General features: G+C 40.4%; 57 non-coding genes across 57 annotated transcripts; all 57 read left to right on the top strand.

The window, feature by feature from the left end:
• Positions 1-25: 25 nt before the first annotated feature.
• trnaq-uug (transfer RNA glutamine (anticodon UUG)) lies at positions 26-97 on the top strand. Its single transcript has one exon. It is a non-coding gene; the product is annotated as a tRNA-Gln (tRNA).
• A 115-nt stretch (positions 98-212) lies between these two features.
• Positions 213-284, top strand: trnaq-cug (transfer RNA glutamine (anticodon CUG)). The gene has a single exon. It is a non-coding gene; the product is annotated as a tRNA-Gln (tRNA).
• Positions 285-750: 466 nt separating this feature from the next.
• Positions 751-822, top strand: trnaq-uug (transfer RNA glutamine (anticodon UUG)). The gene has a single exon. It is a non-coding gene; the product is annotated as a tRNA-Gln (tRNA).
• A 115-nt stretch (positions 823-937) lies between these two features.
• trnaq-cug (transfer RNA glutamine (anticodon CUG)) lies at positions 938-1,009 on the top strand. Its single transcript has one exon. It is a non-coding gene; the product is annotated as a tRNA-Gln (tRNA).
• Positions 1,010-1,387: 378 nt separating this feature from the next.
• trnaq-cug (transfer RNA glutamine (anticodon CUG)) lies at positions 1,388-1,459 on the top strand. Its single transcript has one exon. It is a non-coding gene; the product is annotated as a tRNA-Gln (tRNA).
• A 466-nt stretch (positions 1,460-1,925) lies between these two features.
• Positions 1,926-1,997, top strand: trnaq-uug (transfer RNA glutamine (anticodon UUG)). Its single transcript has one exon. It is a non-coding gene; the product is annotated as a tRNA-Gln (tRNA).
• A 654-nt stretch (positions 1,998-2,651) lies between these two features.
• On the top strand, positions 2,652-2,723 carry trnaq-uug (transfer RNA glutamine (anticodon UUG)). The gene has a single exon. It is a non-coding gene; the product is annotated as a tRNA-Gln (tRNA).
• Positions 2,724-2,838: 115 nt separating this feature from the next.
• trnaq-cug (transfer RNA glutamine (anticodon CUG)) lies at positions 2,839-2,910 on the top strand. The gene has a single exon. It is a non-coding gene; the product is annotated as a tRNA-Gln (tRNA).
• Positions 2,911-3,376: 466 nt separating this feature from the next.
• On the top strand, positions 3,377-3,448 carry trnaq-uug (transfer RNA glutamine (anticodon UUG)). Its single transcript has one exon. It is a non-coding gene; the product is annotated as a tRNA-Gln (tRNA).
• A 115-nt stretch (positions 3,449-3,563) lies between these two features.
• trnaq-cug (transfer RNA glutamine (anticodon CUG)) lies at positions 3,564-3,635 on the top strand. The gene has a single exon. It is a non-coding gene; the product is annotated as a tRNA-Gln (tRNA).
• Positions 3,636-4,013: 378 nt separating this feature from the next.
• Positions 4,014-4,085, top strand: trnaq-cug (transfer RNA glutamine (anticodon CUG)). Its single transcript has one exon. It is a non-coding gene; the product is annotated as a tRNA-Gln (tRNA).
• A 467-nt stretch (positions 4,086-4,552) lies between these two features.
• trnaq-uug (transfer RNA glutamine (anticodon UUG)) lies at positions 4,553-4,624 on the top strand. The gene has a single exon. It is a non-coding gene; the product is annotated as a tRNA-Gln (tRNA).
• A 115-nt stretch (positions 4,625-4,739) lies between these two features.
• Positions 4,740-4,811, top strand: trnaq-cug (transfer RNA glutamine (anticodon CUG)). The gene has a single exon. It is a non-coding gene; the product is annotated as a tRNA-Gln (tRNA).
• A 466-nt stretch (positions 4,812-5,277) lies between these two features.
• trnaq-uug (transfer RNA glutamine (anticodon UUG)) lies at positions 5,278-5,349 on the top strand. Its single transcript has one exon. It is a non-coding gene; the product is annotated as a tRNA-Gln (tRNA).
• A 115-nt stretch (positions 5,350-5,464) lies between these two features.
• Positions 5,465-5,536, top strand: trnaq-cug (transfer RNA glutamine (anticodon CUG)). The gene has a single exon. It is a non-coding gene; the product is annotated as a tRNA-Gln (tRNA).
• A 466-nt stretch (positions 5,537-6,002) lies between these two features.
• On the top strand, positions 6,003-6,074 carry trnaq-uug (transfer RNA glutamine (anticodon UUG)). The gene has a single exon. It is a non-coding gene; the product is annotated as a tRNA-Gln (tRNA).
• Positions 6,075-6,189: 115 nt separating this feature from the next.
• Positions 6,190-6,261, top strand: trnaq-cug (transfer RNA glutamine (anticodon CUG)). The gene has a single exon. It is a non-coding gene; the product is annotated as a tRNA-Gln (tRNA).
• Positions 6,262-6,639: 378 nt separating this feature from the next.
• trnaq-cug (transfer RNA glutamine (anticodon CUG)) lies at positions 6,640-6,711 on the top strand. The gene has a single exon. It is a non-coding gene; the product is annotated as a tRNA-Gln (tRNA).
• Positions 6,712-7,177: 466 nt separating this feature from the next.
• On the top strand, positions 7,178-7,249 carry trnaq-uug (transfer RNA glutamine (anticodon UUG)). Its single transcript has one exon. It is a non-coding gene; the product is annotated as a tRNA-Gln (tRNA).
• Positions 7,250-7,364: 115 nt separating this feature from the next.
• On the top strand, positions 7,365-7,436 carry trnaq-cug (transfer RNA glutamine (anticodon CUG)). Its single transcript has one exon. It is a non-coding gene; the product is annotated as a tRNA-Gln (tRNA).
• Positions 7,437-7,903: 467 nt separating this feature from the next.
• On the top strand, positions 7,904-7,975 carry trnaq-uug (transfer RNA glutamine (anticodon UUG)). Its single transcript has one exon. It is a non-coding gene; the product is annotated as a tRNA-Gln (tRNA).
• Positions 7,976-8,090: 115 nt separating this feature from the next.
• trnaq-cug (transfer RNA glutamine (anticodon CUG)) lies at positions 8,091-8,162 on the top strand. The gene has a single exon. It is a non-coding gene; the product is annotated as a tRNA-Gln (tRNA).
• A 467-nt stretch (positions 8,163-8,629) lies between these two features.
• Positions 8,630-8,701, top strand: trnaq-uug (transfer RNA glutamine (anticodon UUG)). The gene has a single exon. It is a non-coding gene; the product is annotated as a tRNA-Gln (tRNA).
• Positions 8,702-8,816: 115 nt separating this feature from the next.
• On the top strand, positions 8,817-8,888 carry trnaq-cug (transfer RNA glutamine (anticodon CUG)). The gene has a single exon. It is a non-coding gene; the product is annotated as a tRNA-Gln (tRNA).
• Positions 8,889-9,354: 466 nt separating this feature from the next.
• trnaq-uug (transfer RNA glutamine (anticodon UUG)) lies at positions 9,355-9,426 on the top strand. The gene has a single exon. It is a non-coding gene; the product is annotated as a tRNA-Gln (tRNA).
• A 115-nt stretch (positions 9,427-9,541) lies between these two features.
• Positions 9,542-9,613, top strand: trnaq-cug (transfer RNA glutamine (anticodon CUG)). Its single transcript has one exon. It is a non-coding gene; the product is annotated as a tRNA-Gln (tRNA).
• A 467-nt stretch (positions 9,614-10,080) lies between these two features.
• trnaq-uug (transfer RNA glutamine (anticodon UUG)) lies at positions 10,081-10,152 on the top strand. Its single transcript has one exon. It is a non-coding gene; the product is annotated as a tRNA-Gln (tRNA).
• A 115-nt stretch (positions 10,153-10,267) lies between these two features.
• trnaq-cug (transfer RNA glutamine (anticodon CUG)) lies at positions 10,268-10,339 on the top strand. The gene has a single exon. It is a non-coding gene; the product is annotated as a tRNA-Gln (tRNA).
• A 470-nt stretch (positions 10,340-10,809) lies between these two features.
• trnaq-uug (transfer RNA glutamine (anticodon UUG)) lies at positions 10,810-10,881 on the top strand. The gene has a single exon. It is a non-coding gene; the product is annotated as a tRNA-Gln (tRNA).
• Positions 10,882-11,535: 654 nt separating this feature from the next.
• Positions 11,536-11,607, top strand: trnaq-uug (transfer RNA glutamine (anticodon UUG)). The gene has a single exon. It is a non-coding gene; the product is annotated as a tRNA-Gln (tRNA).
• A 115-nt stretch (positions 11,608-11,722) lies between these two features.
• On the top strand, positions 11,723-11,794 carry trnaq-cug (transfer RNA glutamine (anticodon CUG)). The gene has a single exon. It is a non-coding gene; the product is annotated as a tRNA-Gln (tRNA).
• Positions 11,795-12,264: 470 nt separating this feature from the next.
• On the top strand, positions 12,265-12,336 carry trnaq-uug (transfer RNA glutamine (anticodon UUG)). The gene has a single exon. It is a non-coding gene; the product is annotated as a tRNA-Gln (tRNA).
• A 115-nt stretch (positions 12,337-12,451) lies between these two features.
• On the top strand, positions 12,452-12,523 carry trnaq-cug (transfer RNA glutamine (anticodon CUG)). Its single transcript has one exon. It is a non-coding gene; the product is annotated as a tRNA-Gln (tRNA).
• Positions 12,524-12,990: 467 nt separating this feature from the next.
• trnaq-uug (transfer RNA glutamine (anticodon UUG)) lies at positions 12,991-13,062 on the top strand. The gene has a single exon. It is a non-coding gene; the product is annotated as a tRNA-Gln (tRNA).
• A 115-nt stretch (positions 13,063-13,177) lies between these two features.
• trnaq-cug (transfer RNA glutamine (anticodon CUG)) lies at positions 13,178-13,249 on the top strand. Its single transcript has one exon. It is a non-coding gene; the product is annotated as a tRNA-Gln (tRNA).
• A 470-nt stretch (positions 13,250-13,719) lies between these two features.
• On the top strand, positions 13,720-13,791 carry trnaq-uug (transfer RNA glutamine (anticodon UUG)). The gene has a single exon. It is a non-coding gene; the product is annotated as a tRNA-Gln (tRNA).
• A 115-nt stretch (positions 13,792-13,906) lies between these two features.
• trnaq-cug (transfer RNA glutamine (anticodon CUG)) lies at positions 13,907-13,978 on the top strand. The gene has a single exon. It is a non-coding gene; the product is annotated as a tRNA-Gln (tRNA).
• Positions 13,979-14,445: 467 nt separating this feature from the next.
• On the top strand, positions 14,446-14,517 carry trnaq-uug (transfer RNA glutamine (anticodon UUG)). The gene has a single exon. It is a non-coding gene; the product is annotated as a tRNA-Gln (tRNA).
• Positions 14,518-14,632: 115 nt separating this feature from the next.
• trnaq-cug (transfer RNA glutamine (anticodon CUG)) lies at positions 14,633-14,704 on the top strand. Its single transcript has one exon. It is a non-coding gene; the product is annotated as a tRNA-Gln (tRNA).
• Positions 14,705-15,174: 470 nt separating this feature from the next.
• Positions 15,175-15,246, top strand: trnaq-uug (transfer RNA glutamine (anticodon UUG)). The gene has a single exon. It is a non-coding gene; the product is annotated as a tRNA-Gln (tRNA).
• Positions 15,247-15,361: 115 nt separating this feature from the next.
• Positions 15,362-15,433, top strand: trnaq-cug (transfer RNA glutamine (anticodon CUG)). The gene has a single exon. It is a non-coding gene; the product is annotated as a tRNA-Gln (tRNA).
• Positions 15,434-15,900: 467 nt separating this feature from the next.
• On the top strand, positions 15,901-15,972 carry trnaq-uug (transfer RNA glutamine (anticodon UUG)). Its single transcript has one exon. It is a non-coding gene; the product is annotated as a tRNA-Gln (tRNA).
• A 115-nt stretch (positions 15,973-16,087) lies between these two features.
• On the top strand, positions 16,088-16,159 carry trnaq-cug (transfer RNA glutamine (anticodon CUG)). Its single transcript has one exon. It is a non-coding gene; the product is annotated as a tRNA-Gln (tRNA).
• Positions 16,160-16,629: 470 nt separating this feature from the next.
• On the top strand, positions 16,630-16,701 carry trnaq-uug (transfer RNA glutamine (anticodon UUG)). The gene has a single exon. It is a non-coding gene; the product is annotated as a tRNA-Gln (tRNA).
• A 115-nt stretch (positions 16,702-16,816) lies between these two features.
• trnaq-cug (transfer RNA glutamine (anticodon CUG)) lies at positions 16,817-16,888 on the top strand. Its single transcript has one exon. It is a non-coding gene; the product is annotated as a tRNA-Gln (tRNA).
• A 467-nt stretch (positions 16,889-17,355) lies between these two features.
• On the top strand, positions 17,356-17,427 carry trnaq-uug (transfer RNA glutamine (anticodon UUG)). Its single transcript has one exon. It is a non-coding gene; the product is annotated as a tRNA-Gln (tRNA).
• A 115-nt stretch (positions 17,428-17,542) lies between these two features.
• trnaq-cug (transfer RNA glutamine (anticodon CUG)) lies at positions 17,543-17,614 on the top strand. The gene has a single exon. It is a non-coding gene; the product is annotated as a tRNA-Gln (tRNA).
• A 470-nt stretch (positions 17,615-18,084) lies between these two features.
• trnaq-uug (transfer RNA glutamine (anticodon UUG)) lies at positions 18,085-18,156 on the top strand. The gene has a single exon. It is a non-coding gene; the product is annotated as a tRNA-Gln (tRNA).
• A 115-nt stretch (positions 18,157-18,271) lies between these two features.
• trnaq-cug (transfer RNA glutamine (anticodon CUG)) lies at positions 18,272-18,343 on the top strand. The gene has a single exon. It is a non-coding gene; the product is annotated as a tRNA-Gln (tRNA).
• Positions 18,344-18,810: 467 nt separating this feature from the next.
• On the top strand, positions 18,811-18,882 carry trnaq-uug (transfer RNA glutamine (anticodon UUG)). The gene has a single exon. It is a non-coding gene; the product is annotated as a tRNA-Gln (tRNA).
• A 115-nt stretch (positions 18,883-18,997) lies between these two features.
• Positions 18,998-19,069, top strand: trnaq-cug (transfer RNA glutamine (anticodon CUG)). The gene has a single exon. It is a non-coding gene; the product is annotated as a tRNA-Gln (tRNA).
• A 470-nt stretch (positions 19,070-19,539) lies between these two features.
• On the top strand, positions 19,540-19,611 carry trnaq-uug (transfer RNA glutamine (anticodon UUG)). Its single transcript has one exon. It is a non-coding gene; the product is annotated as a tRNA-Gln (tRNA).
• Positions 19,612-19,726: 115 nt separating this feature from the next.
• Positions 19,727-19,798, top strand: trnaq-cug (transfer RNA glutamine (anticodon CUG)). Its single transcript has one exon. It is a non-coding gene; the product is annotated as a tRNA-Gln (tRNA).
• A 467-nt stretch (positions 19,799-20,265) lies between these two features.
• On the top strand, positions 20,266-20,337 carry trnaq-uug (transfer RNA glutamine (anticodon UUG)). The gene has a single exon. It is a non-coding gene; the product is annotated as a tRNA-Gln (tRNA).
• Positions 20,338-20,452: 115 nt separating this feature from the next.
• Positions 20,453-20,524, top strand: trnaq-cug (transfer RNA glutamine (anticodon CUG)). Its single transcript has one exon. It is a non-coding gene; the product is annotated as a tRNA-Gln (tRNA).
• Positions 20,525-20,994: 470 nt separating this feature from the next.
• trnaq-uug (transfer RNA glutamine (anticodon UUG)) lies at positions 20,995-21,066 on the top strand. The gene has a single exon. It is a non-coding gene; the product is annotated as a tRNA-Gln (tRNA).
• Positions 21,067-21,181: 115 nt separating this feature from the next.
• Positions 21,182-21,253, top strand: trnaq-cug (transfer RNA glutamine (anticodon CUG)). The gene has a single exon. It is a non-coding gene; the product is annotated as a tRNA-Gln (tRNA).
• Positions 21,254-21,472: the final 219 nt, after the last annotated feature.

Here is a 21,472-nt window from a genome sequence, read left to right on the forward strand (position 1 = left end):
CAATTTCCATGTGGATTTAGAATATGGTTCTATGGTGTAATGGTTAGCACTCTGGACTTTGAATCCAGTTATCCGAGTTCAAATCTCGGTAGAACCTTCCTATTTTTTGTGCTGAATTATTCACATGGCCAAACAATAATCTCATAATCTGCTGTTTATCCGGTGTACAAATGACAGGAAAATCGGAAGTCTACAATAATTACTCTGTATAGGGTTCTATGGTGTAATGGTTAGCACTCAGGACTCTGAATCCTGCGATCCGAGTTCAAATCTCGGTAGGACCTACCTTGATTTTGCAGTGACACACTCCTCCCTTGTCAACTTTAAAATAGTTGTGCGTGAAAGAAACAAGTGGGTGGGACTCGATAAGCACTCTTGTTACGCACGAATGGCTAGCCTACGGTAAATGCATACTATGAGTTCCTGGTAGTTGATACCGTTTCTGGCCAGACAATATTTGATCTGTTTTTCCGGTGAACCAAGGACAGTAAAATCTGAACCCGTCACAGAGTATTGAGTACAGGGTTCTATGCCGTAAAGGTTATCACTCAGGACTCTGAATCCTACAATCCGAGTTTAAATCTTGGACGATCCTACCATGTCAATTAATTTGCCTCGTGGAACTAGAATATAGCTGTCCAAATATTGTTGTCAGTTGAAAGTATTTGCAACACGTGAAGGAACGACAGTCCACTGTTGCTAATTAAAAACAGATTTTTTTTTTTAAATTTCCATGTGGATTTAGAATATGGTTCTATGGTGTAATGGTTAGCACTCTGGACTTTGAAACCAGTGATCCGAGTTCAAATCTCGGTAGAACCTTCCTTTTTTTTGTGCTGAATTATTCACATGGCCAAACAATAATCTCATAATCTGCTGTTTATCCGGTGTACAAATGACAGGAAAATCGGAAGTCTACAATAATTACTCTGTATAGGGTTCTATGGTGTAATGGTTAGCACTCAGGACTCTGAATCCTGCGATCCGAGTTCAAATCTCGGTAGGACCTACCTTGATTTTGCAGTGACACACTCCTCCCTTGTCAACTTTAAAATAGTTGTGCGTGAAAGAAACAAGTGGGTGGGAGTCGATAAGCACTCTTGTTACGCACGAATGGCTAGCCTACGGTAAATGCATACTATGAGTGCCTGGTAGTTGATACCGTTTCTGGCCAGACAATATTTGATCTGTTTTTCCGGTGAACCAAGGACAGTAAAATCTGAACCCGTCACAGAGTATTGAGTGATCCGAGTTCAAATCTCGGTAGAACCTTCATATTTTTTGTGCTGAATTATTCACATGGCCAACCAATAACCTCATAATCTGCTGTTTATCCGGTGTACAAATTACATGAAAATCGGAAGTCTACAATAATTACTCTGTATAGGGTTCTATGGTGTAATGGTTAGCACTCAGGACTCTGAATCCTGCGATCCGAGTTCAAATCTCGGTAGGACCTACCTTGATTTTGCAGTGACACACTCCTCCCTTGTCAACTTTAAAATAGTTGTGTGTGAAAGAAACAAATGGGTGGGAGTCGATAAGCACTCTTGTTACGCACGAATGGCTAGCCTACGGTACATGCATACTATGAGTGCCTGGTAGTTGATACCGTTTCTGGCCAGACAATATTTGATCTGTTTTTCCGGTGAACCAAGGACAGTAAAATCTGAACCCGTCACAGAGTATTGAGTACAGGGTTCTATGCTGTGAAGGTTATCACTCAGGACTCTGAATCCTACAATCCAAGTTTAAATCTGGGACGATCCTACCATGTCAATTAATTTGCCTCGTGGAACTAGAATATAGCTGTCCAAATATTGTTGTCAGTTGAAAGTATTTGCAACACGTGAAGGAACGACAGTCCACTGTTGCTAATTAAACACAGATTTTTTTTTTTCAATTTCCATGTGGATTTAGAATATGGTTCTATGGTGTAATGGTTAGCACTCTGGACTTTGAATCCAGTGATCCGAGTTCAAATCTCGGTAGAACCTTCCTATTTTTTGTGCTGAATTATTCACATGGCCAAACAATAATCTCATAATCTGCTGTTTATCCGGTGTACAAATGACAGGAAAATCGGAAGTCTACAGTAATTACTCTGTATAGGGTTCTATGGTGTAATGGTTAGCATTCAAGACTCTGAATCCTGCGATCCGAGTTCAAATCTCAGTAGGACCTACCTTGATTTTGCAGTGACACACTCCTCCCTTGTCAACTTTAAAATAGTTGTGCGTGAAAGAAACAAGTGTGTGGGAGTCGATAAGCACTCTTGTTACGCACGAATGGCTAGCCTACGGTAAATGCATACTATGAGTGCCTGGTAGTTGATACCGTTTCTGGCCAGACAATATTTGATCTGTTTTTCCGGTGAACCAAGGACAGTAAAATCTGAACCCGTCACAGAGTATTGAGTACAGGGTTCTATGCTGTAAAGGATATCACTCAGGACTCTGAATCCTACAATCCGAGTTTAAATCTTGGACGATCCTACCATGTCAATTAATTTGCCTCGTGGAACTAGAATATAGCTGTCCAAATATTGTTGTCAGTTGAAAGTATTTGCAACACGTGAAGGAACGACAGTCCACTGTTGCTAATTAAACACAGATTTTTTTTTTTTCAATTTCCATGTGGATTTAGAATATGGTTCTATGGTGTAATGGTTACCACTCTGGACTTTGAATCCAGTTATCCGAGTTCAAATCTCGGTAGAACCTTCCTATTTTTTGTGCTGAATTATTCACATGGCCAAACAATAATCTCATAATCTGCTGTTTATCCGGTGTACAAATGACAGGAAAATCGGAAGTCTACAATAATTACTCTGTATAGGGTTCTATGGTGTAATGGTTAGCACTCAGGACTCTGAATCCTGCGATCCGAGTTCAAATCTCGGTAGGACCTACCTTGATTTTGCAGTGACACACTCCTCCCTTGTCAACTTTAAAATAGTTGTGCGTGAAAGAAACAAGTGGGTGGGAGTCGATAAGCACTCTTGTTACGCACGAATGGCTAGCCTACGGTAAATGCATACTATGAGTTCCTGGTAGTTGATACCGTTTCTGGCCAGACAATATTTGATCTGTTTTTCCGGTGAACCAAGGACAGTAAAATCTGAACCCGTCACAGAGTATTGAGTACAGGGTTCTATGCCGTAAAGGTTATCACTCAGGACTCTGAATCCTACAATCCGAGTTTAAATCTTGGACGATCCTACCATGTCAATTAATTTGCCTCGTGGAACTAGAATATAGCTGTCCAAATATTGTTGTCAGTTGAAAGTATTTGCAACACGTGAAGGAACGACAGTCCACTGTTGCTAATTAAAAACAGATTTTTTTTTTTAAATTTCCATGTGGATTTAGAATATGGTTCTATGGTGTAATGGTTAGCACTCTGGACTTTGAAACCAGTGATCCGAGTTCAAATCTCGGTAGAACCTTCCTTTTTTTTGTGCTGAATTATTCACATGGCCAAACAATAATCTCATAATCTGCTGTTTATCCGGTGTACAAATGACAGGAAAATCGGAAGTCTACAATAATTACTCTGTATAGGGTTCTATGGTGTAATGGTTAGCACTCAGGACTCTGAATCCTGCGATCCGAGTTCAAATCTCGGTAGGACCTACCTTGATTTTGCAGTGACACACTCCTCCCTTGTCAACTTTAAAATAGTTGTGCGTGAAAGAAACAAGTGGGTGGGAGTCGATAAGCACTCTTGTTACGCACGAATGGCTAGCCTACGGTAAATGCATACTATGAGTGCCTGGTAGTTGATACCGTTTCTGGCCAGACAATATTTGATCTGTTTTTCCGGTGAACCAAGGACAGTAAAATCTGAACCCGTCACAGAGTATTGAGTGATCCGAGTTCAAATCTCGGTAGAACCTTCATATTTTTTGTGCTGAATTATTCACATGGCCAACCAATAACCTCATAATCTGCTGTTTATCCGGTGTACAAATTACATGAAAATCGGAAGTCTACAATAATTACTCTGTATAGGGTTCTATGGTGTAATGGTTAGCACTCAGGACTCTGAATCCTGCGATCCGAGTTCAAATCTCGGTAGGACCTACCTTGATTTTGCAGTGACACACTCCTCCCTTGTCAACTTTAAAATAGTTGTGCGTGAAAGAAACAAGTGTGTGGGAGTCGATAAGCACTCTTGTTACGCACGAATGGCTAGCCTACGGTAAATGCATACTATGAGTGCCTGGTAGTTGATACCGTTTCTGGCCAGACAATATTTGATCTGTTTTTCCGGTGAACCAAGGACAGTAAAATCTGAACCCGTCACAGAGTATTGAGTACAGGGTTCTATGCTGTAAAGGATATCACTCAGGACTCTGAATCCTACAATCCGAGTTTAAATCTTGGACGATCCTACCATGTCAATTAATTTGCCTCGTGGAACTAGAATATAGCTGTCCAAATATTGTTGTCAGTTGAAAGTATTTGCAACACGTGAAGGAACGACAGTCCACTGTTGCTAATTAAACACAGATTTTTTTTTTTTCAATTTCCATGTGGATTTAGAATATGGTTCTATGGTGTAATGGTTAGCACTCTGGACTTTGAATCCAGTTATCCGAGTTCAAATCTCGGTAGAACCTTCCTATTTTTTGTGCTGAATTATTCACATGGCCAAACAATAATCTCATAATCTGCTGTTTATCCGGTGTACAAATGACAGGAAAATCGGAAGTCTACAATAATTACTCTGTATAGGGTTCTATGGTGTAATGGTTAGCACTCAGGACTCTGAATCCTGCGATCTGAGTTCAAATCTCGGTAGGACCTACCTTGATTTTGCAGTGACACACTCCTCCCTTGTCAACTTTAAAATAGTTGTGCGTGAAAGAAACAAGTGGGTGGGAGTCGATAAGCACTCTTGTTACGCACGAATGGCTAGCCTACGGTAAATGCATACTATGAGTTCCTGGTAGTTGATACCGTTTCTGGCCAGACAATATTTGATCTGTTTTTCCGGTGAACCAAGGACAGTAAAATCTGAACCCGTCACAGAGTATTGAGTACAGGGTTCTATGCCGTAAAGGTTATCACTCAGGACTCTGAATCCTACAATCCGAGTTTAAATCTTGGACGATCCTACCATGTCAATTAATTTGCCTCGTGGAACTAGAATATAGCTGTCCAAATATTGTTGTCAGTTGAAAGTATTTGCAACACGTGAAGGAACGACAGTCCACTGTTGCTAATTAAAAACAGATTTTTTTTTTTAAATTTCCATGTGGATTTAGAATATGGTTCTATGGTGTAATGGTTAGCACTCTGGACTTTGAAACCAGTGATCCGAGTTCAAATCTCGGTAGAACCTTCCTTTTTTTTGTGCTGAATTATTCACATGGCCAAACAATAATCTCATAATCTGCTGTTTATCCGGTGTACAAATGACAGGAAAATCGGAAGTCTACAATAATTACTCTGTATAGGGTTCTATGGTGTAATGGTTAGCACTCAGGACTCTGAATCCTGCGATCCGAGTTCAAATCTCGGTAGGACCTACCTTGATTTTGCAGTGACACACTCCTCCCTTGTCAACTTTAAAATAGTTGTGCGTGAAAGAAACAAGTGGGTGGGAGTCGATAAGCACTCTTGTTACGCACGAATGGCTAGCCTACGGTACATGCATACTATGAGTTCCTGGTAGTTGATACCGTTTCTGGCCAGACAATATTTGATCTGTTTTTCCGGTGAACCAAGGACAGTAAAATCTGAACCCGTCACAGAGTATTGAGTACAGGGTTCTATGCTGTGAAGGTTATCAGTCAGGACTCTGAATCCTACAATCCAAGTTTAAATCTGGGACGATCCTACCATGTCAATTAATTTGCCTCGTGGAACTAGAATATAGCTGTCCAAATATTGTTGTCAGTTGAAAGTATTTGCAACACGTGAAGGAACGACAGTCCACTGTTGCTAATTAAACACAGATTTTTTTTTTTCAATTTCCATGTGGATTTAGAATATGGTTCTATGGTGTAATGGTTAGCACTCTGGACTTTGAATCCAGTGATCCGAGTTCAAATCTCGGTAGAACCTTCCTATTTTTTGTGCTGAATTATTCACATGGCCAAACAATAATCTCATAATCTGCTGTTTATCCGGTGTACAAATGACAGGAAAATCGGAAGTCTACAGTAATTACTCTGTATAGGGTTCTATGGTGTAATGGTTAGCACTCAAGACTCTGAATCCTGCGATCCGAGTTCAAATCTCGGTAGGACCTACCTTGATTTTGCAGTGACACACTCCTCCCTTGTCAACTTTAAAATAGTTGTGCGTGAAAGAAACAAGTGTGTGGGAGTCGATAAGCACTCTTGTTACGCACGAATGGCTAGCCTACGGTAAATGCATACTATGAGTGCCTGGTAGTTGATACCGTTTCTGGCCAGACAATATTTGATCTGTTTTTCCGGTGAACCAAGGACAGTAAAATCTGAACCCGTCACAGAGTATTGAGTGATCCGAGTTCAAATCTCGGTAGAACCTTCATATTTTTTGTGCTGAATTATTCACATGGCCAACCAATAACCTCATAATCTGCATTTTATCCGGTGTACAAATGACATGAAAATCGGAAGTCTACAATAATTACTCTGTATAGGGTTCTATGGTGTAATGGTTAGCACTCAGGACTCTGAATCCTGCGATCCGAGTTCAAATCTCAGTAGGACCTACCTTGATTTTGCAGTGACACACTCCTCCCTTGTCAAGTTTAAAATAGTTGTGCGTGAAAGAAACAAGTGTGTGGGAGTCGATAAGCACTCTTGTTACGCACGAATGGCTAGCCTACGGTAAATGCATACTATGAGTGCCTGGTAGTTGATACCGTTTCTGGCCAGACAATATTTGATCTGTTTTTCCGGTGAACCAAGGACAGTAAAATCTGAAACCGTCAGAGAGTATTGAGTACAGGGTTCTATGCTGTAAAGGATATCACTCAGGACTCTGAATCCTACAATCCGAGTTTAAATCTTGGACGATCCTACCATGTCAATTAATTTGCCTCGTGGAACTAGAATATAGCTGTCCAAATATTGTTGTCAGTTGAAAGTATTTGCAACACGTTTGCAACGACAGTCCGCTGTTGCTAATTAAACACAGATTTTTTTTTTTTCAATTTCCATGTGGATTTAGAATATGGTTCTATGGTGTAATGGTTACCACTCTGGACTTTGAATCCAGTGATCCGAGTTCAAATCTCGGTAGAACCTTCCTATTTTTTGTGCTGAATTATTCACATGGCCAAACAATAATCTCATAATCTGCTGTTTATCCGGTGTACAAATGACAGGAAAATCGGAAGTCTACAATAATTACTCTGTATAGGGTTCTATGGTGTAATGGTTAGCACTCAGGACTCTGAATCCTGCGATCCAAGTTCAAATCTCGGTAGGACCTACCTTGATTTTGCAGTGACACACTCCTCCCTTGTCAACTTTAAAATAGTTGTGCGTGAAAGAAACAAGTGGGTGGGAGTCGATAAGCACTCTTGTTACGCACGAATGGCTAGCCTACAGTAAATGCATACTATGAGTGCCTGGTAGTTGATACCGTTTCTGGCCAGACAATATTTGATCTGTTTTTCCGGTGAACCAAGGACAGTAAAATCTGAACCCGTCACAGAGTATTGAGTACAGGGTTCTATGCTGTAAAGGATATCACTCAGGACTCTGAATCCTACAATCCGAGTTTAAATCTTGGACGATCCTACCATGTCAATTAATTTGCCTCGTGGAACTAGAATATAGCTGTCCAAATATTGTTGTCAGTTGAAAGTATTTGCAACACGTGAAGGAACGACAGTCCACTGTTGCTAATTAAACACAGATTTTTTTTTTTTCAATTTCCACGTGGATTTAGAATATGGTTCTATGGTGTAATGGTTACCACTCTGGACTTTGAATCCAGTGATCCGAGTTCAAATCTCGGTAGAACCTTCCTATTTTTTGTGCTGAATTATTCACATGGCCAAACAATAATCTCATAATCTGCTGTTTATCCGGTGTTCAAATGACAGGAAAATCGGAAGTCTACAATAATTACTCTGTATAGGGTTCTATGGTGTAATGGTTAGCACTCAGGACTCTGAATCCTGCGATCCGAGTTCAAATCTCGGTAGGACCTACCTTGATTTTGCAGTGACACACTCCTCCCTTGTCAACTTTAAAATAGTTGTGCGTGAAAGAAACAAGTGGGTGGGAGTCGATAAGCACTCTTGTTACGCACGAATGGCTAGCCTACAGTAAATGCATACTATGAGTGCCTGGTAGTTGATACCGTTTCTGGCCAGACAATATTTGATCTGTTTTTCCGGTGAACCAAGGACAGTAAAATCTGAACCCGTCACAGAGTATTGAGTACAGGGTTCTATGCTGTAAAGGATATCACTCAGGACTCTGAATCCTACAATCCGAGTTTAAATCTTGGACGATCCTACCATGTCAATTAATTTGCCTCGTGGAACTAGAATATAGCTGTCCAAATATTGTTGTCAGTTGAAAGTATTTGCAACACGTGAAGGAACGACAGTCCACTGTTGCTAATTAAACACAGATTTTTTTTTTTTCAATTTCCACGTGGATTTAGAATATGGTTCTATGGTGTAATGGTTAGCACTCTGGACTTTGAATCCAGTGATCCGAGTTCAAATCTCGGTAGAACCTTCCTATTTTTTGTGCTGAATTATTCACATGGCCAACCAATAATCTCATAATCTGCTGTTTATCCGGTGTACAAATGACATCAAAATCGGAAGTCTACAATAATTACTCTGTATAGGGTTCTATGGTGTAATGGTTAGCACTCAGGACTCTGAATCCTGGGATCCAAGTTCAAATCTCGGTAGGACCTACCTTGATTTTGCAGTGACACACTCCTCCCTTGTCAACTTTAAAATAGTTGTGCGTGAAAGAAACAAGTGGGTGGGAGTCGATAAGCACTCTTGTTACGCACGAATGGCTAGCCTACGGTAAATGCATACTGTGAGTTCCTGGTAGTTGATACCGTTTCTCGCCAGACAATATTTGATCTGTTTTTCCGGTGAACCAAGGACAGTAAAATCTGAACCCGTCACAGAGTATTGAGTACAGGGTTCTATGCTGTAAAGGATATCACTCAGGACTCTGAATCCTACAATCCGAGTTTAAATCTTGGACGATCCTACCATGTCAATTAATTTGCCTCGTGGAACTAGAATATAGCTGTCCAAATATTGTTGTCAGTTGAAAGTATTTGCAACACGTTTGCAACGACAGTCCGCTGTTGCTAATTAAACACAGATTTTTTTTTTTTCAATTTCCATGTGGATTTAGAATATGGTTCTATGGTGTAATGGTTACCACTCTGGACTTTGAATCCAGTGATCCGAGTTCAAATCTCGGTAGAACCTTCCTATTTTTTGTGCTGAATTATTCACATGGCCAAACAATAATCTCATAATCTGCTGTTTATCCGGTGTACAAATGACAGGAAAATCGGAAGTCTACAATAATTACTCTGTATAGGGTTCTATGGTGTAATGGTTAGCACTCAGGACTCTGAATCCTGGGATCCAAGTTCAAATCTCGGTAGGACCTACCTTGATTTTGCAGTGACACACTCCTCCCTTGTCAACTTTAAAATAGTTGTGCGTGAAAGAAACAAGTGGGTGGGAGTCGATAAGCACTCTTGTTACGCACGAATGGCTAGCCTACAGTAAATGCATACTATGAGTGCCTGGTAGTTGATACCGTTTCTGGCCAGACAATATTTGATCTGTTTTTCCGGTGAACCAAGGACAGTAAAATCTGAACCCGTCACAGAGTATTGAGTACAGGGTTCTATGCTGTAAAGGATATCACTCAGGACTCTGAATCCTACAATCCGAGTTTAAATCTTGGACGATCCTACCATGTCAATTAATTTGCCTCGTGGAACTAGAATATAGCTGTCCAAATATTGTTGTCAGTTGAAAGTATTTGCAACACGTGAAGGAACGACAGTCCACTGTTGCTAATTAAACACAGATTTTTTTTTTTTCAATTTCCACGTGGATTTAGAATATGGTTCTATGGTGTAATGGTTAGCACTCTGGACTTTGAATCCAGTGATCCGAGTTCAAATCTCGGTAGAACCTTCCTATTTTTTGTGCTGAATTATTCACATGGCCAACCAATAATCTCATAATCTGCTGTTTATCCGGTGTACAAATGACATCAAAATCGGAAGTCTACAATAATTACTCTGTATAGGGTTCTATGGTGTAATGGTTAGCACTCAGGACTCTGAATCCTGCGATCCGAGTTCAAATCTCGGTAGGACCTACCTTGATTTTGCAGTGACACACTCCTTCCTCCCTTGTCAACTTTAAAATAGTTGTGCGTGAAAGAAACAAGTGGGTGGGAGTCGATAAGCACTCTTGTTACGCACGAATGGCTAGCCTACGGTAAATGCATACTGTGAGTTCCTGGTAGTTGATACCGTTTCTCGCCAGACAATATTTGATCTGTTTTTCTGGTGAACCAAGGACAGTAAAATCTGAACCCGTCACAGAGTATTGAGTACAGGGTTCTATGCTGTAAAGGATATCACTCAGGACTCTGAATCCTACAATCCGAGTTTAAATCTTGGACGATCCTACCATGTCAATTAATTTGCCTCGTGGAACTAGAATATAGCTGTCCAAATATTGTTGTCAGTTGAAAGTATTTGCAACACGTTTGCAACGACAGTCCGCTGTTGCTAATTAAACACAGATTTTTTTTTTTTCAATTTCCATGTGGATTTAGAATATGGTTCTATGGTGTAATGGTTACCACTCTGGACTTTGAATCCAGTGATCCGAGTTCAAATCTCGGTAGAACCTTCCTATTTTTTGTGCTGAATTATTCACATGGCCAAACAATAATCTCATAATCTGCTGTTTATCCGGTGTACAAATGACAGGAAAATCGGAAGTCTACAATAATTACTCTGTATAGGGTTCTATGGTGTAATGGTTAGCACTCAGGACTCTGAATCCTGGGATACAAGTTCAAATCTCGGTAGGACCTACCTTGATTTTGCAGTGACACACTCCTCCCTTGTCAACTTTAAAATAGTTGTGCGTGAAAGAAACAAGTGGGTGGGAGTCGATAAGCACTCTTGTTACGCACGAATGGCTAGCCTACAGTAAATGCATACTATGAGTGCCTGGTAGTTGATACCGTTTCTGGCCAGACAATATTTGATCTGTTTTTCCGGTGAACCAAGGACAGTAAAATCTGAACCCGTCACAGAGTATTGAGTACAGGGTTCTATGCTGTAAAGGATATCACTCAGGACTCTGAATCCTACAATCCGAGTTTAAATCTTGGACGATCCTACCATGTCAATTAATTTGCCTCGTGGAACTAGAATATAGCTGTCCAAATATTGTTGTCAGTTGAAAGTATTTGCAACACGTGAAGGAACGACAGTCCACTGTTGCTAATTAAACACAGATTTTTTTTTTTTCAATTTCCACGTGGATTTAGAATATGGTTCTATGGTGTAATGGTTAGCACTCTGGACTTTGAATCCAGTGATCCGAGTTCAAATCTCGGTAGAACCTTCCTATTTTTTGTGCTGAATTATTCACATGGCCAACCAATAATCTCATAATCTGCTGTTTATCCGGTGTACAAATGACATCAAAATCGGAAGTCTACAATAATTACTCTGTATAGGGTTCTATGGTGTAATGGTTAGCACTCAGGACTCTGAATCCTGCGATCCGAGTTCAAATCTCGGTAGGACCTACCTTGATTTTGCAGTGACACACTCCTTCCTCCCTTGTCAACTTTAAAATAGTTGTGCGTGAAAGAAACAAGTGGGTGGGAGTCGATAAGCACTCTTGTTACGCACGAATGGCTAGCCTACGGTAAATGCATACTGTGAGTTCCTGGTAGTTGATACCGTTTCTCGCCAGACAATATTTGATCTGTTTTTCCGGTGAACCAAGGACAGTAAAATCTGAACCCGTCACAGAGTATTGAGTACAGGGTTCTATGCTGTAAAGGATATCACTCAGGACTCTGAATCCTACAATCCGAGTTTAAATCTTGGACGATCCTACCATGTCAATTAATTTGCCTCGTGGAACTAGAATATAGCTGTCCAAATATTGTTGTCAGTTGAAAGTATTTGCAACACGTTTGCAACGACAGTCCGCTGTTGCTAATTAAACACAGATTTTTTTTTTTTCAATTTCCATGTGGATTTAGAATATGGTTCTATGGTGTAATGGTTACCACTCTGGACTTTGAATCCAGTGATCCGAGTTCAAATCTCGGTAGAACCTTCCTATTTTTTGTGCTGAATTATTCACATGGCCAAACAATAATCTCATAATCTGCTGTTTATCCGGTGTACAAATGACAGGAAAATCGGAAGTCTACAATAATTACTCTGTATAGGGTTCTATGGTGTAATGGTTAGCACTCAGGACTCTGAATCCTGGGATCCAAGTTCAAATCTCGGTAGGACCTACCTTGATTTTGCAGTGACACACTCCTCCCTTGTCAACTTTAAAATAGTTGTGCGTGAAAGAAACAAGTGGGTGGGAGTCGATAAGCACTCTTGTTACGCACGAATGGCTAGCCTACAGTAAATGCATACTATGAGTGCCTGGTAGTTGATACCGTTTCTGGCCAGACAATATTTGATCTGTTTTTCCGGTGAACCAAGGACAGTAAAATCTGAACCCGTCACAGAGTATTGAGTACAGGGTTCTATGCTGTAAAGGATATCACTCAGGACTCTGAATCCTACAATCCGAGTTTAAATCTTGGACGATCCTACCATGTCAATTAATTTGCCTCGTGGAACTAGAATATAGCTGTCCAAATATTGTTGTCAGTTGAAAGTATTTGCAACACGTGAAGGAACGACAGTCCACTGTTGCTAATTAAACACAGATTTTTTTTTTTTCAATTTCCACGTGGATTTAGAATATGGTTCTGTGGTGTAATGGTTAGCACTCTGGACTTTGAATCCAGTGATCCGAGTTCAAATCTCGGTAGAACCTTCCTATTTTTTGTGCTGAATTATTCACATGGCCAACCAATAATCTCATAATCTGCTGTTTATCCGGTGTACAAATGACATCAAAATCGGAAGTCTACAATAATTACTCTGTATAGGGTTCTATGGTGTAATGGTTAGCACTCAGGACTCTGAATCCTGCGATCCGAGTTCAAATCTCGGTAGGACCTACCTTGATTTTGCAGTGACACACTCCTTCCTCCCTTGTCAACTTTAAAATAGTTGTGCGTGAAAGAAACAAGTGGGTGGGAGTCGATAAGCACTCTTGTTACGCACGAATGGCTAGCCTACGGTAAATGCATACTGTGAGTTCCTGGTAGTTGATACCGTTTCTCGCCAGACAATATTTGATCTGTTTTTCCGGTGAACCAAGGACAGTAAAATCTGAACCCGTCACAGAGTATTGAGTACAGGGTTCTATGCTGTAAAGGATATCACTCAGGACTCTGAATCCTACAATCCGAGTTTAAATCTTGGACGATCCTACCATGTCAATTAATTTGCCTCGTGGAACTAGAATATAGCTGTCCAAATATTGTTGTCAGTTGAAAGTATTTGCAACACGTTTGCAACGACAGTCCGCTGTTGCTAATTAAACACAGATTTTTTTTTTTTCAATTTCCATGTGGATTTAGAATATGGTTCTATGGTGTAATGGTTACCACTCTGGACTTTGAATCCAGTGATCCGAGTTCAAATCTCGGTAGAACCTTCCTATTTTTTGTGCTGAATTATTCACATGGCCAAACAATAATCTCATAATCTGCTGTTTATCCGGTGTACAAATGACAGGAAAATCGGAAGTCTACAATAATTACTCTGTATAGGGTTCTATGGTGTAATGGTTAGCACTCAGGACTCTGAATCCTGGGATCCAAGTTCAAATCTCGGTAGGACCTACCTTGATTTTGCAGTGACACACTCCTCCCTTGTCAACTTTAAAATAGTTGTGCGTGAAAGAAACAAGTGGGTGGGAGTCGATAAGCACTCTTGTTACGCACGAATGGCTAGCCTACAGTAAATGCATACTATGAGTGCCTGGTAGTTGATACCGTTTCTGGCCAGACAATATTTGATCTGTTTTTCCGGTGAACCAAGGACAGTAAAATCTGAACCCGTCACAGAGTATTGAGTACAGGGTTCTATGCTGTAAAGGATATCACTCAGGACTCTGAATCCTACAATCCGAGTTTAAATCTTGGACGATCCTACCATGTCAATTAATTTGCCTCGTGGAACTAGAATATAGCTGTCCAAATATTGTTGTCAGTTGAAAGTATTTGCAACACGTGAAGGAACGACAGTCCACTGTTGCTAATTAAACACAGATTTTTTTTTTTTCAATTTCCACGTGGATTTAGAATATGGTTCTATGGTGTAATGGTTAGCACTCTGGACTTTGAATCCAGTGATCCGAGTTCAAATCTCGGTAGAACCTTCCTATTTTTTGTGCTGAATTATTCACATGGCCAACCAATAATCTCATAATCTGCTGTTTATCCGGTGTACAAATGACATCAAAATCGGAAGTCTACAATAATTACTCTGTATAGGGTTCTATGGTGTAATGGTTAGCACTCAGGACTCTGAATCCTGCGATCCGAGTTCAAATCTCGGTAGGACCTACCTTGATTTTGCAGTGACACACTCCTTCCTCCCTTGTCAACTTTAAAATAGTTGTGCGTGAAAGAAACAAGTGGGTGGGAGTCGATAAGCACTCTTGTTACGCACGAATGGCTAGCCTACGGTAAATGCATACTGTGAGTTCCTGGTAGTTGATACCGTTTCTCGCCAGACAATATTTGATCTGTTTTTCCGGTGAACCAAGGACAGTAAAATCTGAACCCGTCACAGAGTATTGAGTACAGGGTTCTATGCTGTAAAGGATATCACTCAGGACTCTGAATCCTACAATCCGAGTTTAAATCTTGGACGATCCTACCATGTCAATTAATTTGCCTCGTGGAACTAGAATATAGCTGTCCAAATATTGTTGTCAGTTGAAAGTATTTGCAACACGTTTGCAACGACAGTCCGCTGTTGCTAATTAAACACAGATTTTTTTTTTTTCAATTTCCATGTGGATTTAGAATATGGTTCTATGGTGTAATGGTTACCACTCTGGACTTTGAATCCAGTGATCCGAGTTCAAATCTCGGTAGAACCTTCCTATTTTTTGTGCTGAATTATTCACATGGCCAAACAATAATCTCATAATCTGCTGTTTATCCGGTGTACAAATGACAGGAAAATCGGAAGTCTACAATAATTACTCTGTATAGGGTTCTATGGTGTAATGGTTAGCACTCAGGACTCTGAATCCTGGGATCCAAGTTCAAATCTCGGTAGGACCTACCTTGATTTTGCAGTGACACACTCCTCCCTTGTCAACTTTAAAATAGTTGTGCGTGAAAGAAACAAGTGGGTGGGAGTCGATAAGCACTCTTGTTACGCACGAATGGCTAGCCTACAGTAAATGCATACTATGAGTGCCTGGTAGTTGATACCGTTTCTGGCCAGACAATATTTGATCTGTTTTTCCGGTGAACCAAGGACAGTAAAATCTGAACCCGTCACAGAGTATTGAGTACAGGGTTCTATGCTGTAAAGGATATCACTCAGGACTCTGAATCCTACAATCCGAGTTTAAATCTTGGACGATCCTACCATGTCAATTAATTTGCCTCGTGGAACTAGAATATAGCTGTCCAAATATTGTTGTCAGTTGAAAGTATTTGCAACACGTGAAGGAACGACAGTCCACTGTTGCTAATTAAACACAGATTTTTTTTTTTTCAATTTCCACGTGGATTTAGAATATGGTTCTATGGTGTAATGGTTAGCACTCTGGACTTTGAATCCAGTGATCCGAGTTCAAATCTCGGTAGAACCTTCCTATTTTTTGTGCTGAATTATTCACATGGCCAACCAATAATCTCATAATCTGCTGTTTATCCGGTGTACAAATGACATCAAAATCGGAAGTCTACAATAATTACTCTGTATAGGGTTCTATGGTGTAATGGTTAGCACTCAGGACTCTGAATCCTGCGATCCGAGTTCAAATCTCGGTAGGACCTACCTTGATTTTGCAGTGACACACTCCTTCCTCCCTTGTCAACTTTAAAATAGTTGTGCGTGAAAGAAACAAGTGGGTGGGAGTCGATAAGCACTCTTGTTACGCACGAATGGCTAGCCTACGGTAAATGCATACTGTGAGTTCCTGGTAGTTGATACCGTTTCTCGCCAGACAATATTTGATCTGTTTTTCCGGTGAACCAAGGACAGTAAAATCTGAACCCGTCACAGAGTATTGAGTACAGGGTTCTATGCTGTAAAGGATATCACTCAGGACTCTGAATCCTACAATCCGAGTTTAAATCTTGGACGATCCTACCATGTCAATTAATTTGCCTCGTGGAACTAGAATATAGCTGTCCAAATATTGTTGTCAGTTGAAAGTATTTGCAACACGTTTGCAACGACAGTCCGCTGTTGCTAATTAAACACAGATTTTTTTTTTTTCAATTTCCATGTGGATTTAGAATATGGTTCTATGGTGTAATGGTTACCACTCTGGACTTTGAATCCAGTGATCCGAGTTCAAATCTCGGTAGAACCTTCCTATTTTTTGTGCTGAATTATTCACATGGCCAAACAATAATCTCATAATCTGCTGTTTATCCGGTGTACAAATGACAGGAAAATCGGAAGTCTACAATAATTACTCTGTATAGGGTTCTATGGTGTAATGGTTAGCACTCAGGACTCTGAATCCTGGGATCCAAGTTCAAATCTCGGTAGGACCTACCTTGATTTTGCAGTGACACACTCCTCCCTTGTCAACTTTAAAATAGTTGTGCGTGAAAGAAACAAGTGGGTGGGAGTCGATAAGCACTCTTGTTACGCACGAATGGCTAGCCTACAGTAAATGCATACTATGAGTGCCTGGTAGTTGATACCGTTTCTGGCCAGACAATATTTGATCTGTTTTTCCGGTGAACCAAGGACAGTAAAATCTGAACCCGTCACAGAGTATTGAGTACAGGGTTCTATGCTGTAAAGGATATCACTCAGGACTCTGAATCCTACAATCCGAGTTTAAATCTTGGACGATCCTACCATGTCAATTAATTTGCCTCGTGGAACTAGAATATAGCTGTCCAAATATTGTTGTCAGTTGAAAGTATTTGCAACACGTGAAGGAACGACAGTCCACTGTTGCTAATTAAACACAGATTTTTTTTTTTTCAATTTCCACGTGGATTTAGAATATGGTTCTGTGGTGTAATGGTTAGCACTCTGGACTTTGAATCCAGTGATCCGAGTTCAAATCTCGGTAGAACCTTCCTATTTTTTGTGCTGAATTATTCACATGGCCAACCAATAATCTCATAATCTGCTGTTTATCCGGTGTACAAATGACATCAAAATCGGAAGTCTACAATAATTACTCTGTATAGGGTTCTATGGTGTAATGGTTAGCACTCAGGACTCTGAATCCTGCGATCCGAGTTCAAATCTCGGTAGGACCTACCTTGATTTTGCAGTGACACACTCCTTCCTCCCTTGTCAACTTTAAAATAGTTGTGCGTGAAAGAAACAAGTGGGTGGGAGTCGATAAGCACTCTTGTTACGCACGAATGGCTAGCCTACGGTAAATGCATACTGTGAGTTCCTGGTAGTTGATACCGTTTCTCGCCAGACAATATTTGATCTGTTTTTCCGGTGAACCAAGGACAGTAAAATCTGAACCCGTCACAGAGTATTGAGTACAGGGTTCTATGCTGTAAAGGATATCACTCAGGACTCTGAATCCTACAATCCGAGTTTAAATCTTGGACGATCCTACCATGTCAATTAATTTGCCTCGTGGAACTAGAATATAGCTGTCCAAATATTGTTGTCAGTTGAAAGTATTTGCAACACGTTTGCAACGACAGTCCGCTGTTGCTAATTAAACACAGATTTTTTTTTTTTCAATTTCCATGTGGATTTAGAATATGGTTCTATGGTGTAATGGTTACCACTCTGGACTTTGAATCCAGTGATCCGAGTTCAAATCTCGGTAGAACCTTCCTATTTTTTGTGCTGAATTATTCACATGGCCAAACAATAATCTCATAATCTGCTGTTTATCCGGTGTACAAATGACAGGAAAATCGGAAGTCTACAATAATTACTCTGTATAGGGTTCTATGGTGTAATGGTTAGCACTCAGGACTCTGAATCCTGGGATCCAAGTTCAAATCTCGGTAGGACCTACCTTGATTTTGCAGTGACACACTCCTCCCTTGTCAACTTTAAAATAGTTGTGCGTGAAAGAAACAAGTGGGTGGGAGTCGATAAGCACTCTTGTTACGCACGAATGGCTAGCCTACAGTAAATGCATACTATGAGTGCCTGGTAGTTGATACCGTTTCTGGCCAGACAATATTTGATCTGTTTTTCCGGTGAACCAAGGACAGTAAAATCTGAACCCGTCACAGAGTATTGAGTACAGGGTTCTATGCTGTAAAGGATATCACTCAGGACTCTGAATCCTACAATCCGAGTTTAAATCTTGGACGATCCTACCATGTCAATTAATTTGCCTCGTGGAACTAGAATATAGCTGTCCAAATATTGTTGTCAGTTGAAAGTATTTGCAACACGTGAAGGAACGACAGTCCACTGTTGCTAATTAAACACAGATTTTTTTTTTTTCAATTTCCACGTGGATTTAGAATATGGTTCTATGGTGTAATGGTTAGCACTCTGGACTTTGAATCCAGTGATCCGAGTTCAAATCTCGGTAGAACCTTCCTATTTTTTGTGCTGAATTATTCACATGGCCAACCAATAATCTCATAATCTGCTGTTTATCCGGTGTACAAATGACATCAAAATCGGAAGTCTACAATAATTACTCTGTATAGGGTTCTATGGTGTAATGGTTAGCACTCAGGACTCTGAATCCTGCGATCCGAGTTCAAATCTCGGTAGGACCTACCTTGATTTTGCAGTGACACACTCCTTCCTCCCTTGTCAACTTTAAAATAGTTGTGCGTGAAAGAAACAAGTGGGTGGGAGTCGATAAGCACTCTTGTTACGCACGAATGGCTAGCCTACGGTAAATGCATACTGTGAGTTCCTGGTAGTTGATACCGTTTCTCGCCAGACAATATTTGATCTGTTTTTCCGGTGAACCAAGGACAGTAAAATCTGAACCCGTCACAGAGTATTGAGTACAGGGTTCTATGCTGTAAAGGATATCACTCAGGACTCTGAATCCTACAATCCGAGTTTAAATCTTGGACGATCCTACCATGTCAATTAATTTGCCTCGTGGAACTAGAATATAGCTGTCCAAATATTGTTGTCAGTTGAAAGTATTTGCAACACGTTTGCAACGACAGTCCGCTGTTGCTAATTAAACACAGATTTTTTTTTTTTCAATTTCCATGTGGATTTAGAATATGGTTCTATGGTGTAATGGTTACCACTCTGGACTTTGAATCCAGTGATCCGAGTTCAAATCTCGGTAGAACCTTCCTATTTTTTGTGCTGAATTATTCACATGGCCAAACAATAATCTCATAATCTGCTGTTTATCCGGTGTACAAATGACAGGAAAATCGGAAGTCTACAATAATTACTCTGTATAGGGTTCTATGGTGTAATGGTTAGCACTCAGGACTCTGAATCCTGGGATCCAAGTTCAAATCTCGGTAGGACCTACCTTGATTTTGCAGTGACACACTCCTCCCTTGTCAACTTTAAAATAGTTGTGCGTGAAAGAAACAAGTGGGTGGGAGTCGATAAGCACTCTTGTTACGCACGAATGGCTAGCCTACAGTAAATGCATACTATGAGTGCCTGGTAGTTGATACCGTTTCTGGCCAGACAATATTTGATCTGTTTTTCCGGTGAACCAAGGACAGTAAAATCTGAACCCGTCACAGAGTATTGAGTACAGGGTTCTATGCTGTAAAGGATATCACTCAGGACTCTGAATCCTACAATCCGAGTTTAAATCTTGGACGATCCTACCATGTCAATTAATTTGCCTCGTGGAACTAGAATATAGCTGTCCAAATATTGTTGTCAGTTGAAAGTATTTGCAACACGTGAAGGAACGACAGTCCACTGTTGCTAATTAAACACAGATTTTTTTTTTTTCAATTTCCACGTGGATTTAGAATATGGTTCTATGGTGTAATGGTTAGCACTCTGGACTTTGAATCCAGTGATCCGAGTTCAAATCTCGGTAGAACCTTCCTATTTTTTGTGCTGAATTATTCACATGGCCAACCAATAATCTCATAATCTGCTGTTTATCCGGTGTACAAATGACATCAAAATCGGAAGTCTACAATAATTACTCTGTATAGGGTTCTATGGTGTAATGGTTAGCACTCAGGACTCTGAATCCTGCGATCCGAGTTCAAATCTCGGTAGGACCTACCTTGATTTTGCAGTGACACACTCCTTCCTCCCTTGTCAACTTTAAAATAGTTGTGCGTGAAAGAAACAAGTGGGTGGGAGTCGATAAGCACTCTTGTTACGCACGAATGGCTAGCCTACGGTAAATGCATACTGTGAGTTCCTGGTAGTTGATACCGTTTCTCGCCAGACAATATTTGATCTGTTTTTCCGGTGAACCAAGGACAGTAAAATCTGAACCCGTCACAGAGTATTGAGTACAGGGTTCTATGCTGTAAAGGATATCACTCAGGACTCTGAATCCTACAATCCGAGTTTAAATCTTGGACGATCCTACCATGTCAATTAATTTGCCTCGTGGAACTAGAATATAGCTGTCCAAATATTGTTGTCAGTTGAAAGTATTTGCAACACGTTTGCAACGACAGTCCGCTGTTGCTAATTAAACACAGATTTTTTTTTTTTCAATTTCCATGTGGATTTAGAATATGGTTCTATGGTGTAATGGTTACCACTCTGGACTTTGAATCCAGTGATCCGAGTTCAAATCTCGGTAGAACCTTCCTATTTTTTGTGCTGAATTATTCACATGGCCAAACAATAATCTCATAATCTGCTGTTTATCCGGTGTACAAATGACAGGAAAATCGGAAGTCTACAATAATTACTCTGTATAGGGTTCTATGGTGTAATGGTTAGCACTCAGGACTCTGAATCCTGGGATCCAAGTTCAAATCTCGGTAGGACCTACCTTGATTTTGCAGTGACACACTCCTCCCTTGTCAACTTTAAAATAGTTGTGCGTGAAAGAAACAAGTGGGTGGGAGTCGATAAGCACTCTTGCTACGCACGAATGGCTAGCCTACAGTAAATGCATACTATGAGTGCCTGGTAGTTGATACCGTTTCTGGCCAGACAATATTTGATCTGTTTTTCCGGTGAACCAAGGACAGTAAAATCTGAACCCG

Source organism: Oncorhynchus mykiss, chromosome 19, assembly GCF_057628025.1.
Source record: "Oncorhynchus mykiss isolate SJ-2025 chromosome 19, ASM5762802v1, whole genome shotgun sequence".
Taxonomy (NCBI): domain Eukaryota; kingdom Metazoa; phylum Chordata; class Actinopteri; order Salmoniformes; family Salmonidae; genus Oncorhynchus; species Oncorhynchus mykiss.